This window comes from Panthera onca, chromosome C1 (assembly GCF_046562875.1).
Source record: "Panthera onca isolate mPanOnc1 chromosome C1, mPanOnc1 haplotype 2, whole genome shotgun sequence".
Lineage (NCBI taxonomy): Eukaryota > Metazoa > Chordata > Mammalia > Carnivora > Felidae > Panthera > Panthera onca.
Window position 1 is genome coordinate 206,530,402 of NC_138346.1, and position 16,571 is coordinate 206,546,972.

Consider the following 16,571-nt stretch of genomic DNA (forward strand, 5'->3'; position numbering starts at 1 on the left):
CTGGCTCCCTACCACCTCCTCTGAGGATCCTGTCTTCCACCCCGTCTCAGCACTCATTCCCATGGTCATACCCTTGACCTTGCCATTATCAAAAGCCACAACTCCATTCTTGTGTCAATTCAGAGCATGCCATCGTATTCGAATTTATCTTCTAGTGCCTCATCTCCAACAATTCTTTGACTCCACCTGGCCCTCTAATTCATCGATCTTACTACCTTTTTATCCTGCTCATAGCTCATTTCCCTCCTCACTCCGCTCAAATGCCGTGACTTCCTCACACACGCCTGTACCAGTCTCCTACTGCTGCTATTACAAATTACCACAGACATAATGGTATTTGTGTACAACACAAACTTATTCTCTTACAGTTCTAGAGGTATGAAATCTGAAGTGGGTCTCATGGGGCTAACACCAAGCTGTTGGTAGGCCCTAGGGAGGACTCTGTTTCCTTGCCTTTTCTAGCTTCTAGGGGCTTCTAGCCCATATTCTTGCGCTCATTGTCCCTTCTGCCATCTTCAAGTCAACAATGCTGGGCTGAGTCTTTATACGGCCATTTTTTTAGTTCTTTCTTTTCTGTCTTCCTCTTCCACTTATAAGGACCCCCTGGGATCACATTTGGCCGGTGTGGACTGTACAGGATAATGTCTCCACTTCATGGTCAGCTGATTGCCAATCTTAATTCTATCTGCCACCTCAATATGGGTTTCTTTTTGCCAGGTAATCTTTTTTTAAAAAATTTTTTTTAATGTTTATTTTTGAGACAGAGAGAGACAGAGCATGAACGGGGGAGAGGCAGAGAGAAAGGGAGACACAGAATCAGAAACAGGCTCCAGGCTCTGAGCCATCAGCCCAGAGCCTGACGCGGGGCTCGAACTCACGGACCGCGAGATCGTGACCTGAGCCGAAGTCGGACGCTTAACCGACTGAGCCACCCAGGCGCCCCATCTTTTTGCCAGGTAATCTAACATATTCAGAGGTTCCAAGGATTAGGATGTGGATATCTTTGGGGGGGGGGCCTTATTCTGCCTCCCACCAGCCCCTCAAGTGCTTTGCCCTTCCCCCAGGTGATGTTACTAACCTGAGCAGAATCCCAAATCTCACTTCATCCGACCGGCCACCTCCTCCGTGTCTGCACCCGTGCCGCTCAGTGTGGCCGGACAAACACAGAAACCGGAGCTCACTCTCCATTCATGACCACTCCTCTCGAGCAAACCTCAGACTGCCAGCCGGATCTACTATATGTCCCTCGTCCATTCACTCTCCCTCTCTCCGTGATGACTTCACGCCTCCTCCTCTCTCTAGACCCCCACGCCTCCTTCCTTGTCCTCACTCTCCGCTGAGGCTGCTTGCTTCCTACTTCCCAAAGAAAATTGGGGCAGTCAGAAGAGAACTTCCTCAGACTCAGCAGCACAGCCACCCACCCACCTGCTCTGTGCTCGCACGCTGGCTTCCCTCTCTTGCTGCTGTGGTGGCGCTGCCTAAATTCAGCCCCCCTGCTGGAGGGAGTGAGCCCACCCCACTCACTTCCTCAGGGTCTTTACTCTCGGAAAGCCCCTGCACTTTCTTCCCGGTGCTCCATTTCCCTCTCTCCTCTCTTTTGGATACTTTTCCATCGGCATGCAAGCATTCTGTCATTTTTCATCTGCTGCAAAACAAAACTAAAATAAAGCCCTCTCTTGATCAGACATCGTCTCTCCATCTTCCCCGCTGTTCTGTGCAGCAAAACTTGAAAACTTGTTTCTTGGGTCCACTTCCTTCCCTCCCACTCTCCTGGATCCGCTCTTATCCGGCCTTGGCTTCCACCACGCTTCTCAAGGTCACCGCCCACTGCCAAGCTGCTAAATCAGTGTCCATTTTCAGTGTTCACCTTACTGAACTCCTGGCTGCATTTGATACATCTGGCCACTGCTTCCTCCGGAACACATGTCTCTACGCCCTCCTTGGTGTCCTGGTCTCTCGACGGCCACTCTCTCGAGTTGCTTTGCTGAGTCCTCCCCATCTCCTTGATCTCCGGCAGGGGGTGGTGGTGGTGGAGTGCCTGAATTCCCTGGGTGATCTCATCTGGGCTCTTAGCCCGAAATACCATTTTATAAGCCAGCGACCTCCAAATTCTGTCTGTAGCCTGGACCTCTCTCTGAACTCCAAACTCTTTTCCTATCTTGCGTTTGCAGGTCAGATAGATTTCTCAAAATGAAAATGGCCCAAACCCGTGATGGCCAGCCTGCCAGTTGCTCTGGCCAAGAATTTAGCATCAATCTCGACCCCTCTCTTTTCTTCCCACCTTCAACCAGTCCATCTGCCTTACGTCAGCTCTCCCTCCAAGAACATCTGGGGTCTGACCCCCTCCTCCCTTCCCACCACGCCCATGGCCCCCAATGTGGCCCCGTGTTGTCCCCCCAACACCCCGTTCCTCACTACCCTCTTACCTCTGTCCAGGGTCCTGACCAGCTATTCTCAACACAGGAACCGCTTTAGAAGGTAAATCCAGTCATGTCCCACCCCTACTCAAAGCCCTTTGGGAGTTCCTGTCTCTCTTTCTTTGGGTTGCTATAACAAAATGCCATGGACTGGGTGGCTTAGAAACCACAGAAATTTATTTCTCACAGTTCCAGAGGCTGCGAAGTTCAAGATCAAGGCTCGGGAAGATTTAGTGTCTAGTGAGGCCCTGCTTCCTGGTTCACAGAGGACCACATTCTCATTGTGTCTTCAGTGGTGGAAGAGGAAAGGGAGCTCCCTGGGGTCTCTTTCATGAGGGCACTAATTCCATTCATGAGGGCTCTGGTTTTATGACCTAATCATCTCCCGAAGGCCCCCACCTCCTAACAACATCACACTGGGGATTGAGTTTGAACACGACTTTGGTGGGTAGGGACACAAACATCTAGTCTATAGACTTCCTGTGTTCTACTAAGCCCATGAGCTGCCCCCTCAGCCTGGCTGACCTTACTTCCTATTATTCACTTCTCGATTATTCCCACACTTGCCTCCCTGCTGATCCTCCAGTAGGCCAGGCACACTCCCACCTAGAGGTCTTCCCCCTGGCCATTCCCCTGGCCAGGAATGTTCTTCAGACACCCACTCCCCTCATGCTTTCCTCCATGCCTTTGCTCACATGCCACCTTCTCAGAGTGGCTTGCGGACCACCTCATTTGGAACTTCGACCTCCTCCCTTGTACCGGCACTCTCTGCCCTTATTCTCTGCTGTATTTTTCTCCATTGACATGTGTTTCCATCTGTATCAATTTCCTATTGTCACTGTAGCAAGTGGCTACAAACAGGGGTTTAAAACAACACACATTTATTATCTTATAACTGTGGAGGTCAGACGGCCATGGGGCTGCATTCCTTTTGGAGGCTCTAAGGGATAATCTGTTTCCTTCTCTTTTCCACCTTCTAGAGGCTGCCTAAATCCTAGGCTTGTGACCCCTTCCTCCATCTTCAAAGCCAGCAGCACAGCATCTTGTTTACCTTGGGCCCACGTGGATAATCCAGGATAACACCTTCACCTCAAGATTCCTGAATTAATCATATCTGCAAAATCCCTTTTGCCACACAGGGCAAAACATTCACAAATTCACAGGGATGTAGAACATCTTTGGGGCGAGGCGCCTTCTTCAACCTACCCCACCTTCTGATAAACCATATTTTACTTCTGTATTTATCATCTGTCTTCCTGAGGGCAGGATTTAGACCCTTCGAGGAGGGTTTTTGTCTGTATCCTCAGTGCCTAGGACTATCCATGGCTAATCGTAGATGCTCAATAAATATTTCTGTGGCATGAACACTTGTTGTTTTGCCTGTTCTTGGGATATGTGTCACCAGCAGCAGTGACTGCTGTTTGAAAGCACATGCCACCTGTGGCAGGCAGTGTCCACAGTGCCTCGGGTGGCTTCAAGGAGGGTATTGGGTAGCCCCCCAGCCCAGCCAGGTTGATGATGGGAGCTGCATTCCCCTTCCATCAGCCGTGTCTTGGCAGGCTGCTTCAGTGCAATTCGATTGAATTCTTTGATGTGTTTTGAGTCCTGAGGTGGAAGGCTCGGTCCCACCCTGCCACACCAGGAGATGTCTAGAAAGAGCCTCTGTCTCCCTCAGATTCAAGCTAGAGAGATTCATCTTCAGTCTTGCACATGGTATTTTGTTACCATGGCAACTGAACTTCTAAAAAAACGGATGTCAAGCAACATGCGGATCTCAGTGCTCATGGCAACCACCGTTCTGCATATTTCAGGGAGAAAATGTGTCCTGCCTTCTTCCTGCCTGTGAGTTGAGGAGGGGGAAGGTGAGCTCAGCAGCACCAGATTTCCTTCCAGAATTGATGAGACACTGAGGTTTTTGGGTTAGAGGCTGGAGCCCTCCGCCAGTGTAAAAGCAGCTCTTTTCTACAAGGTCATATAACCAATGTCTTCCCCTCATCCTTGGAAGGAGCTCTGGCTTCTGTCCCTCCCTTCTTTGATGCTGTTCAAATCCCTGGAGCTTTGCTTGGGTTCTACCAGGGACATACATGGGAACCACTCCCACCCCTATGGGCTGAGGATCTGACAGGTGTAGGCATAACCATTCACCCATTGTTCTATTCATTTGCTCCTTGATTCATTCATGCATTTCCTCAGTAAACATTCCCTAAGACCCTACTATGTGCCAGACTGTGCTGGGGCTGCAGGGGCAAACAGGACACGGTTCAGTGATCTTCATTTTCCAGCCCAGAATCTTACAGAGGAGATAAGTAAACACATAAATTACAAAGCAGCTTGAAAGAAAGAGGCGTGCACAAGGCACCGGGAGGAAGGGAGGGCTTAACTCTGGCGTAGATGTAGGTGGGGGGTGGAAAGCAAAGAACCCAGCCTTGTGTTAGCTTCTTTTATGCCCCTTGTGAGCTTACATTTTGCTGGGACAGACCAATGATAAACATACGCATTATTAAAATATAATTTAGTAGGTGGTGGCAATTCTATTTTCCCTGAAGAAAAATAAAGCAGGGAAGTGGGTAGGGACAGCTAATGCCAGGGAGTTAGGATTAGCAGTTGAGATTCGGTTCAGTTGGGAGTAACAAAAAAGCCAAAGCAAAAGTGTCTTAAAAAAGAGAAAAGTTCCCTTCTCTGTGATGCGTATAAGAAGTCCAGGGTGGGGGCGCCTGGGTGGCGCAGTCGGTTAAGCGTCTGACTTCAGCCAGGTCACGATCTCACGGTTCGTGAGTTCGAGCCCCGCGTCAGGCTCTGGGCTGATGGCTCGGAGCCTGGAGCCTGTTTCCGATTCTGTGTCTCCCTCTCTCTCTGCCCCTCCCCCGTTCATGCTCTGTCTCTCTCTGTCCCAAAAATAAATAAAAAACGTTGAAAAAAAAATTAAAAAAAAAAAAAAAAGAAGAAGTCCAGGGTGGCTTTATAGCCACTGGGGGACCTAGGTCCCACTTAGGTTATTGCTGTGCTGTCCTCAACACCTAGCTTCTCCCTCATGATCCAGTATGGCTGCTGGAGCTCCAGCTATCTTGACTATATTCCAGCCAGCAGGAACAAAGGAGGGAGTACAGGAAGATGTGCCTCTTTCTAGAATCAGGCTGTGTCTTGTGATCAATGTATATATTTAATGAGGTGTTTCTTTCCCTACTCTTTTTAATGTTTATTAATTTTTTGAGACAGAGAGTGAACAGGGGAGGAGCAGAGAGATAGGGGGACAGAATCAGAAGCAGGCTCCAGGCTCTGAGCTATCAGCACAGCACAGAGCCTGATGTGGGGCTTGAACTCACAAGCTGTGAGATCTTGACCTGAGCTGAAGTCGGACGCTCAACCGACTGAGCCACCCAGGCACCCCTCCCTACTGTTGATTAAATTGATGCTGTGTTGCTGAGAACATTCCCTAGAAGTTTGATGTGACACTTCCCTTTCCTCTCCTTTGTCCAGAACTTAGTTGCTTAGATGGTTATACTGCTGCAAGGAGGGCTGGGAAATGTAGTTTTTATATGCCCAGCTAAAACTGAGGGCTTTTATGACAAGGAAAGAAAGGATGGGATGAATATTGGGGTGCAGTTAGCTGTCTCTGCCACACGTTGTCACACAGATTTGATTAGATAATGAATACAAAGGATTTGGCATAGATTAAGCACTCTGTAAATACTAGCTGTATTTCAACACAAAGTTTTCTCAATATATGTGTACCTGGGAGCTATTTGTACATGGTAAACATTGAGTAGAGGGAGAAATGAGTAGAGGTAAAGGGTCAGGTCTCAAGTGACTGACCCATGGCCACAGGACTGAAAGGTGGGCATTGAGTGGGTCTGCCTGGGAAAGAGCAGGGAGTCATATGGGGTGAAGGTGTGTCAGGCATGACTCTCAGGAAGTCCTCTGAGTTCCTGGGGACCATGTGTCCCACAAGATGCCATAGTAGGTGGGCACAGAAGATGTGGCCAGTGAGTGCTGGCCACTGGCTTCTGCGGTCCTTTCCAGCACATGGGCGTTGTTACCTCTTGTCCCGGCCTGAAAGGTGTTGGCCACACAGTTTGGTGGCTTTTCAGAGTGGTTTCTCTCACTCTGACATGCCTCTGCTCTGTCAAAAACTCCTTGCTATTGACTGATTATAGAGTCCAGACTCCACCAAGCAGTAGGCTTTGATACAAATGTATTAAAGTAATTAATTAAAGGACCTCGCTGATCTGCTCTGATTTATTTTTTCTAGCCTCTTTCCCCACCACCTCTTCCTCCCTGCCCCCTCGCCCCCCCCCCCAAACCTGGAATCTCTTCTTCTGTAACTCAATTGTTGCATTCTTTTGAGGAACCTTGGGTTATCAAACTGTTATTTAAAAACAATTGTTTCAATGGAAAAAACAAACAAACAAGAGCTAGAATGTTTCAGACTTTAAATGCTAGGAGTTTGTGGGCTCATCTGATCCTTTTCTGGTCTCAACCTGCAGCCCCTGGACCATAGGAATGAATACATGTCCTAGATTAGGCAATCATATTATCCCACCCCTTGGCCACAGTGTTTGGTCCAGGCATGGACATATGACCCAAGGTAACCAATGTGAGGTCTTCCCTAAGATTTTTCCTGAGTGAAACTATTGGGAAACTCTCCCAGTGCCCCCTCCCATTTTGCTTGCAAGATAAGGGGCTTAACTTGGTGCTGCTTGCGACTATGATGTAATTATAAGGAGAAGGACTAATGGTAGTAGGACAGATGAAGCAAAAAGGCAGAGAAAGGCAGAGGAGAGGAGGAAGGAGGAGGTGGAAGAGGGGAAGGGGAGAAGAGAAGAGAATGAATAAATACGGGTGCATTTGAGTCCTAGATCCATGTGCCCTATAGGCGGCCTTCACCACTGTACCTTTCCTAGTTAGAACATTGTTTTGTAAATAATTTTTCCTTTTTGCTCAAGCTAGTTTGAGTTGAGCCAGAGCTGGGACCAGAGCAAGGCGAGCTTGCTTGTATGAAGCTGAGAATGAGTGCCTCCTTAAATTTGTATCCTAGAGTGCTCACTGGCTGCACCTCTGTCTTGGCCCTCAGCTGAGTTTCACTGACTTGTAACTGAGTGAATTTTTGCCCCATCTAAACTCTACTTGTATGTTGTAATTGCAGGTTAAAAACGTTATATTAGTTGATCACATTGGCCAAATACGTCTACATATTAATGAGCACATCCTGAAGAACATAGACGACTGGATGAAAGCCAGCTGGCTTCTAGGCTAAGAAAGCAAACTATAGCCCATTCCACAACCGCCAAGGACTGGCTGGGCTGTAACACAAGCTATTATGCCAAGAATGCGGTTGTATTGGTTATAACTTGGTCAGCTATCATTTGTAAATTTCTCAGAGCTCTTGTCGCTCTGACTTGTCTTATGGCTGGGAGAGTGGACACTAATTCGTCTCCCCTTCTTTGGGTAACAGTGCCTAGTACAGTGTTTGTTGCATAGAAGGCACTCAGCAGATATTTCTTGGATGGAACTGAACAGCACTCTGATCTCTGGCCAGTCTGCACGCCACAACACATCTAAGAGTGGCTAGGCATTCCTTCTTCCCTGACCTCAGTGATTAGCTCAGGGATGGATGTGTGACCCAGGGAAGTCCACGGGACTTGAATCCCAGGACCTTTGTTGAAACCACTAGGAAAGAGAAGTCCTCTTCCACTGGGACTGCAAAGCTGTGAGGATGTGGGTCTGGGGCAATGAATGACCATTTTACGACCTGGGGAATGACTGTCTAAGAATGGAACAGAAGAGGGGTGCCTGGGTGGCTCAGTCGGTTAAGCGTCCGACTTCGGCTCAGGTCATGATCTCGCGGTCCGTGAGTTCGAGCCCCGCGTCAGGCTCTGTGCTGACAGCTCGGAGCCTGGAACCTGCTTCGGATTCTGTGTCTCCCTCTCTCTCTAGCCCTCCCCTGTTTGCACTCTGTCTCTCTCTGTCTTCCAAAAATGAATAAATGTTTAAAAAAATTAAAAACAAAAAGAATGGAACAGAGGAAAGAGAGAAAGGTGAGTCCTGATGACATGACTTGAGTCCTGGATCCAACCAACCCTGAACATTTCAGTTATTTGACCCAATGCATTCTATTTTTTGTGAAAACATGTTAGAGTTGAGCTTCCACACTTGTCCCTGAAAAAGCCCTCATTCCTATAGTTTTTTTTTTTTTAATCTGTGTATCTGTTAGGATGCTCTTGGTGGTAGTACTTACCAATGGCCAATTCACTGGGATTACACAATAAGCTTTATTATCCCATTGACAAGAAATTCAGGGATGGAACACCTTCAGGCACAGTTTGACCAAAGTTCCGGCTCTGCTTCTCTATGATTTTCTTGGATTTTTCCCTGCTCCACGTATTGGTCTTTGTGGCAGCAAGAGGGCTTCAACAGGTGCATCACACCCACATCCGCCCGTCAGAGGCAGAAAAGGGACCAGCTCTTTCAGCTTGTGCTTCTTAAGAGCAACTTCCTGAGGCCCCTCAACAGACCTTCTCTCCCAGCTCATTGGCTAGAACTGGGTCATGTGCTCATTCCTAAGCTAATCCCTGGCGAGGGGACCAGGGCCGCCGTGATTGGCTGGGGCCGAAGCCAAGGTCCGCCTCTTGCAACACGTGGTTCCACAGAGGGTCCTACATTTCTCTCTTCCTCTCCCGTGTTTATGATCTGTTTCCTCGTCAGGGTCTGTCCCATCTGCTTCACACACAGGCAACTTCCTCCCATCTTGCACTCTTTTCAGCCACCGTAATGTTTCTCTGCTTCCCTCCATTAGAGTTAGGTGTGCTCAGGGGTGGCAGAACTCCAAGGAAGTTTCCGAGGTGTGCAGAGAAGCTCAATGTTCAGCCTTTTCCTCAGGATGGTCAGAGCTTCGGGATGGCAGAACCAGGGCCAAGAAGGGGAAGTGCCAGAGACACAGATGGCTGCCAATAGACTCCCGTGAGGTAGTGAGTTCTCCACCAAAGGAATTATTCAAGTAAAGGCTGGATGACCCTCTCTGAGTCAGTATAGAAGGACTTTTTCTACTGGGAGTGAGCTTGGAATGGGTTTGCTCATTCATTTATTTATTCAACAAGTATTTATTGAGCACCTACTAAATACCAGTTCCTGGGCTAGATGCTGAGAATGCAGCAGGTAACAAGACAGCTACAGCTTCTGGGCTCATTCAGCTTAAAATTTAGCAGGAGAGACGGACCTTAAATGAGTCATTATACATGTATGTATGCAATAAAAAAAAATTAAACGTTTATTCAGTTTTTGAGAGAAAAAGAGAGACAGAGCATGAGCAGGGGAGGGGCAGAGAGAGGGAGACACAGAATCTGAAGCAGGCTCCGGGCTCTGAGCTGTCAGCACAGAGCCCGACGCGGGGCTCGAACTCACAAACCATGAGATTATGACCTGAGCTGAAGTTGGATGCTTAACCGACTGAGCCACCCAGGGGCCCCATATACATGTACATACATAACTGCAGGTATGGTAAGCGGCCCCCAAAGTCCCCCTTTGAATCGAGGGTGGATGATTCTGTGTGCACACTGCTTAGCTGAGTGCCTGGCGCATAGTAGGTATTCAGTGAATGTCACTCTTATTGCCTAACCGTAGAAACCCTACGGCAATGTTTTCCTCCTCTGGGCCTCTGTATCATCTGTATCTGTGTGTTACTCATTTGCCATTTGGCCAAATTTGATTTTCTTATTAAACTTTTAATGTAAACTGTTTATCTTGTGACCACAGCAAATCTTCCCCCCAGAAACTGCTTGGGCACTTGGGTGGCTCAGTTGGTTGAGCGTCCGACTCTTGATTTCCACTCGGGTCATGATCCCGTGGTTCCTGAGATTGAGCCCCACGTGGGGCTTTGCGCTGTCAGCGAGGAGCCTGCTTGGGATTCTCCCTCTCTCCTTCTCTCTCTGCCCCTCCCTCACTTGCACGCACATTCTCTCTCCCTCAAAATCAATATTAAAAAAAGAAACTACAACAGTAACCTAGCAAATGATGACAAACAGATTCAACTAGTTAAAAAAACTAGAATTGTTCAAATTTATGAACTCCTTGACTGCATTCGGCAAGCCAAGAACACAAACAGTAATTAAAAGGAGAATGATTCCTAACCTGTCCGTAGCAGTTTCCCACACGTCTGCTTATGTGGGCTGACAGCAGTCCCCTGCGGAAGGCAGGGGATATTACCTGCCTTTCTGGCTAAGAAAACACAGGCTCAGAATGGGGAAATGGTTTGTCCTGGGGAGGAGAATGTTTCTTTCTCGAATTTCTAAGTAGCTCGAATAGAATCCCAGCTGGAAGATAATCTGGGGGATCATCTACTTCTGGTTTCCCATTTTACAGATGAGAAACAGGCTCAGGAAGGGGCTGGGACTTGCCCTGCTGGTAAATGGCAGAGCCTAGGGCTCAAGCTTGCCTAATCCCCCTTTTCCAATACCCAGGTGCTGGTCCTTCCAACTGGGCAAGGGGTGCCATTAACAGCTAAGGCAGCTCCTGAACTTCCCAGGTGAGGCTGGGGGGTGAAAGTAACAACAGGTGAGGGTCACAGGACCTGCTGGGAAATAACAAGACTGAGGCATAGTCGAGCGCCTGGAAACAGCCCGGCGTGGGGCCACAGTTAGCCTGAGTGCTCCCCTTAAATCTCCAGATCCTCCCTTTTCCTTTTCTCCCCTCCCTACATCCCAGTTCCTTTCATCCTCGAGCTTTTCACCTACTGCTTCTTGTGCTCCTCGCGCCTCCTTGTGGCTAAAAGTATCCACTGCAGCACTGACTGCACCTGTTCCTGGGAAAATGCTGGAAAATCACGGAATGTGGAGGTCGAAGGACGTTTGGATATCATTTTACAAATAATTTCCATCTTTTTCCGGAGTAATAAAACCAACCTGAGTCAGGATTAGAGCTCAGGAGTCCTGGTTCCTAGACGATTTCCCCAAATGGGCTGTCATTGACTAAATCTTTGAGTGGGAGTAACTTGTGGGATTCAGGGTAGGAAATGACCGACCAATCACTAAGTTGTTTTCAGGGCTAACGATATGAATGAAGTGAAAGCAGGTATAGTTTAGTGCTTAAGCACGTAGATCTGGAGAACGATGAAGTTGGATAAACCCTGCCACATCACCTCCCTGAGCCTCAGTGTCCTCATCTGAAAATGGGGAGGAAGATGGTATATAACCACTTTACTAGCATGAGACGGCACACAGAAAGCCCAGCGCCTGGAGCATCATATATGCAGAATGGATTGTAGACCTACATGTAAATCTGAAAACTATAAAACTCTGGGGAGAAGCCAGGAGAAAATCTTTGTGATCTTAGGTTAGGTAAAGATTTCTTAGATGCGACACAGAAGACATGGTCCATAGAGGAAAAAAAAATGATATATTGGACTTCATAAAAGTCAGCTGCTTCTGCTCCCCAAAAGACAATTTAAGAGAATAAGTCAAGACATGATAGTGAAGAAAATATTTATGGGGCACCTGGTTGGCTCAGTCCATGTGACTCTTGATCTCAGGGTTGTGAGTTTGAGCCCCACGAGGGGTGTAGAGATTACTTAAAATCATTTTTTTTAAAGAAAATATTTACAAATCACATATTTGATAAAGGACTTGCATCCAAAATATATAAAGAACTCTCAATAATTAGAAAGTAATACAGCCCAACAGGGGTGCCTGGGTGGCTCAGTTGGTTGGGCGTCTGACTTCAGCTCAGGTCACGATCTCACAGATCATGGGTTCGAGCCCCACGTCGGACTCTGTGCTGTCAGTGCAGAGCCCGCTTCAGATCCCGTGTGTGTGTCTCTCTCTGCCTCTCTAGCCCTACCCTGCTCGCTCCTGTGCACGCTCCCTCTCTTTCTCTCTCTCAAAAAAAAAAAAAAAAAAGTTAAAAAGAAAGAAAGCCATACAGCCCAACCAAAAAAAGAAATGGGAGGAAGATTTGAGCAGACACTTCACCCACGAATATAGACACGTGGCATATAAACACATAAAAATCTTCAACATCATTAGTCATTAGAGAAATACAAATTATAACCATGATGAAATGTATTACACACCTATTAGAATGTTTACAATCAAAAGGCTGATCGTTCCAAATGTTGGTGAGGGTGTGGAAGATCTGGAACTCACATACACCGCTGGTGGGAACATAAAATGGTACAACCATTTTGGAAAGTGTTTAGAAGTTTCTTAAACAGTTGCATGTTTATTTACCGTATGACCTGACATCCCAGTCCCAGAGCAGTGAAAGCTTATGTCCATATAAATGCTTGAGCGTGAATGTTCGAAGCAGCCTTATTTGTAATAGTTGAAAACTAGAGACAGCCCAAATGTTCATCAACAGGTCAACGGATAAACCAATTGTGGTGTATCTACATAATGGAATACTCTCCGGCAGTAAGAAAAGGATGAACTATTATTAATACGTGCAACAACATCGTTGAACCTCAAAATGACGATTCTGAGTGTAGGAAGCCAGAGAAGGGAGAGTATATGTTGCATGAGTCCATTTATATAAGATTTCAGAAAACACAAACTAATTTATAGTGACAGAAAGCAGATCAGTGGTTTCCTGGGGATGAAGCAGTGGTGGGGCAGAAGAGAGGGATCGCCAAGAGATGTCAGGAACCTTTCTGGGGTGATGGATATGTTTACTATCTTAATTGTGGTAAGGGTTTCATGGGTCTGTACAGATGTCAAAACTAAGTTTATTGTATGTCAATAAAGCTGTTTAAAAAAAGAAAATTACAGTTCATAACATAGTATGTTGAGGAGTTTCAAAGTGAAGTTGTGACAGATCAGTCCCCATCTAGAGACTGATACTTCTCCTGTGATTTGCGGTGCTGGTGAGGCCAAGCCCTAAGCACTCTATCCTCACAGGCCATTTTGCTTTCCAGAAGATCTCCCATCTTTGTGCTGGAACCTTTGGTCAGTCAATGGTGAGTAGGTGCCCTGGCCCAAAGGAAACTGAGAGAAAGGAAACCCATTGGGCGTCCACTACCCCTCCCACCCCCTACTGTGGGTGCAACCTCTTTTGGGAAATCCTTGAAACCTACATCCTTCCATGAGCTTCTGATAGCAGCATCCTCAGAGATGGACTGCGAACCATCTTGCTGACCTCCAGACAACTTGGTCCCTCCCTCTTCATCAGACTTTTCACGAACTGCCTTGAATCGATCTTTCAGATGCTTGCCCATGTTTCCTTTCCTTTTTCCTTTTTATATTTCGAGTTTTTACTTAAATTCGTTAGTTAACATACAGTGTAATATTAGTTTCAGCTATACCATTTAGCGATTCAACACTTCCATACAATACCTGGACCTCATTGCAACAAATACCCTCCTTAATCCCCATCACCAGTTTATCCATCCCCCCCCCCCCACCCCTCTGGTAACCATCAGTTTGTTCTCTATAGTTAAGAGTCTGTTTCTTGGTTTGCCCCCCTCTCCCCCGCCCATGCTTATTTGTTTTGTTTTTTAAATTCCACATACGAGTGAAATCCTACGGTATTTCTCTTCCTCTACTGACTTCTGACCTACTTAGCAAAATACTCTCTAGCTCCATCCATTTTGTTGCAAATGGCAAGATTTCATTCTTTATTTATGGCCGAGTAATATTCCATTGTGTGTGTGTATATATATGTATATACATATGTATGTATATGTGTGTGTGTGTACATATATGTATATATATATATATATATATATATATATATGTACGTGTATACACACACTATATCTTCTGTCTTTATCCATTCATCAGTTGATGGACACAGGCTAGTTCCATAGTTTGGCTACTGTAGATAATGCTGCTATAAACATTGGGGTGCCTGCATCCCTTTGAGTTAGGATTTTTGTGGTCTTTGGGTAAATACCTAGTATTGTAATTGCTGGATTGTAGGGTAGTTCTATTTTTAACCTGAAGAAGTGTTTAAACCTGAGCATTTTTGCGCTAGGTTTGATGAAGGATGGGCAGTTGTGGAGAAGTGTGATAGGACAAAGGGTATGAGGTAAGTGTAGTTAACTGGGGGAAATTTAGCAAGTCTTGTTTGTTATGATTCTTTTCTTTTTAAAAATTTATTAATTAATTTTTAAACTTACATCCAAGTTAGTTAGCATATAGTACAACAATGATTTCAGGAGTAGATTGCTTAATTCCCCTTACCCATTTAGCCCATCCCCCCTCTCACAACCCCTCCAGTAACCCTCAGTTTGTTCTCCATATTCAAGAGTCTCTTATGTTTTGTCCCCCCTCCCTGTTTTTATATTCTTTTTGCTTCCCTTTCCTTGTGTTCATCTGTTTTGTATCTTAAATTCCTCATGTAAGTGAAGTCATATGATATTGTCTTTCTCTGACTAATTTCGCTTAGCATAATACCCTCTAGTCCCATCCATGTAGTTGCAAATGGCAAGATTTCATTCTTTTTGATTGCTGAGTAATACTCCACTGTGTATATATAATACACACACACCCACACACACACACACACCACATCTTCTTTATCCATTCATCCGTCGATGGACATTTGGGCTCTTTCCATACTTTGGCTATTGTCAATAGTGCTGCTGTAAACATTGGGGTGCATGTGCCCCTTGGAAACAGCATACCTGTATCCTTTGGATAAACACCTAGTAGTGCAATTGCTGGGTCATAGGGTAGTTCTATTTTTAATGTTTTGAGGAACCTCCATATTGTTTTCCAGAGTGGTTGCACCAATTTGCATTCCTACCAGCAGTGCAAAAGAGATCCTCTTTCTCCACATCCTCGCCAACATCTATTGTTGCTTAAGTTGTTCATGTTAGCCCTTCTGACAGGTGTGAGGTGGTATCTTATTGTGGTTTTGATTCGTATTTCCCTGATGATGAGTGATGTTGACCATTTTTTCATGTGTCGATTGGCCATCTGGATGTCTTCTTTGGAGAAGTGTCTATTCATGTCTTTCGCCCATTTCTTCACTGGATTATTTGTTTTTGGGGTGTTTGATAAGTTCTTTATAGATTTTGGATACTAACCCTTTATCTGATATGTCATTTGCAAATATCTTCTCCCATTCTGTCGGTTGCCTTTTAGTTTTGCTGATTGTTTCCTTTGCTGTGCAGAAGCTTTTTATTTTGATGAGGTCCCAGTAGTTCATTTTTGCTTTTGCTTCCCTTGCCTCCAGAGTCATGTTGAGTAAGAAGTTGCTGCGGCCAAGATCAAAGAGGTTTTTGCCTGCTTTCTCCTCGAGGATTTTGATGCCTTCCTGTCTTACATTTAGGTCTTTTCATCCATTTTGAGTTTATTTTTGTGTCTGGTGCAACAAAGTGGTCCAGGTTCATTCTTCTGCATGTCGCTGTCCAGTTTTTCCAGCACCACTTGCTGAAGAGACTGTCTTTACTCCATTGGATATTCTTTCCTGCTTTGTCAAAGATTAGTTGGCTATACGTTTGTGGGTGCATTTCTGGGTTCTCTATTCTGTTCCATTGGTCTGAGTGTCTGTTCTTGTGCCAGTACCATACTGTCTTGATGATTACAGCTTTGTAGTATAGCTTGAAGCCCGGGATTTTGATGCCTCCAGTATTTGGTTTTCTTTTTCAAGATTGCTTTAGCTACTCGGGGTCTTGTCTGGTTCCATAGAAATTTTAGGATTGTTTGTCCTATCTCTGCAAAGAATGCTGGTGTCATTTTGATAGGGATTGCTGCCCCATGTTTTCTACTAGATCAACATATTTCCTTTTTGCCATGGCTGTTGGGAAGCTCACAGTCAAGGATGGTGTCCAATTGTAACGATTAACTCATTCTAGGGGCCTAGTAACAGGTCGTTTCTTGCTTCCTTTAGCTGATTTTTGTTATTGATTGATTGCCTTTTAAAAATTGTTTATTTATTTATTTTTGAGACAGAAAAAGAGAGTGAGCGAAGAGGGCAGAGGAAGAGGGAGAATCTCAAGCAGGTTGCGTGCTGTCAGTACAGAGCCCGATGCCGGGCTCGAACCCATGAACTCTGAGATCATGACCTGAGCTAAAACCAAGAGTCAACGCTCAACTGACTGAGCCACCCAGGTGCCCCTAATTGATTGATTTCTATATTTGTTTTTAATTTATCTGTTCTTTGGTATGTTCTATCTTAGGAAGTCATCTCAGATTCTTTACCCAAACAGGTGCAGTTTCAATC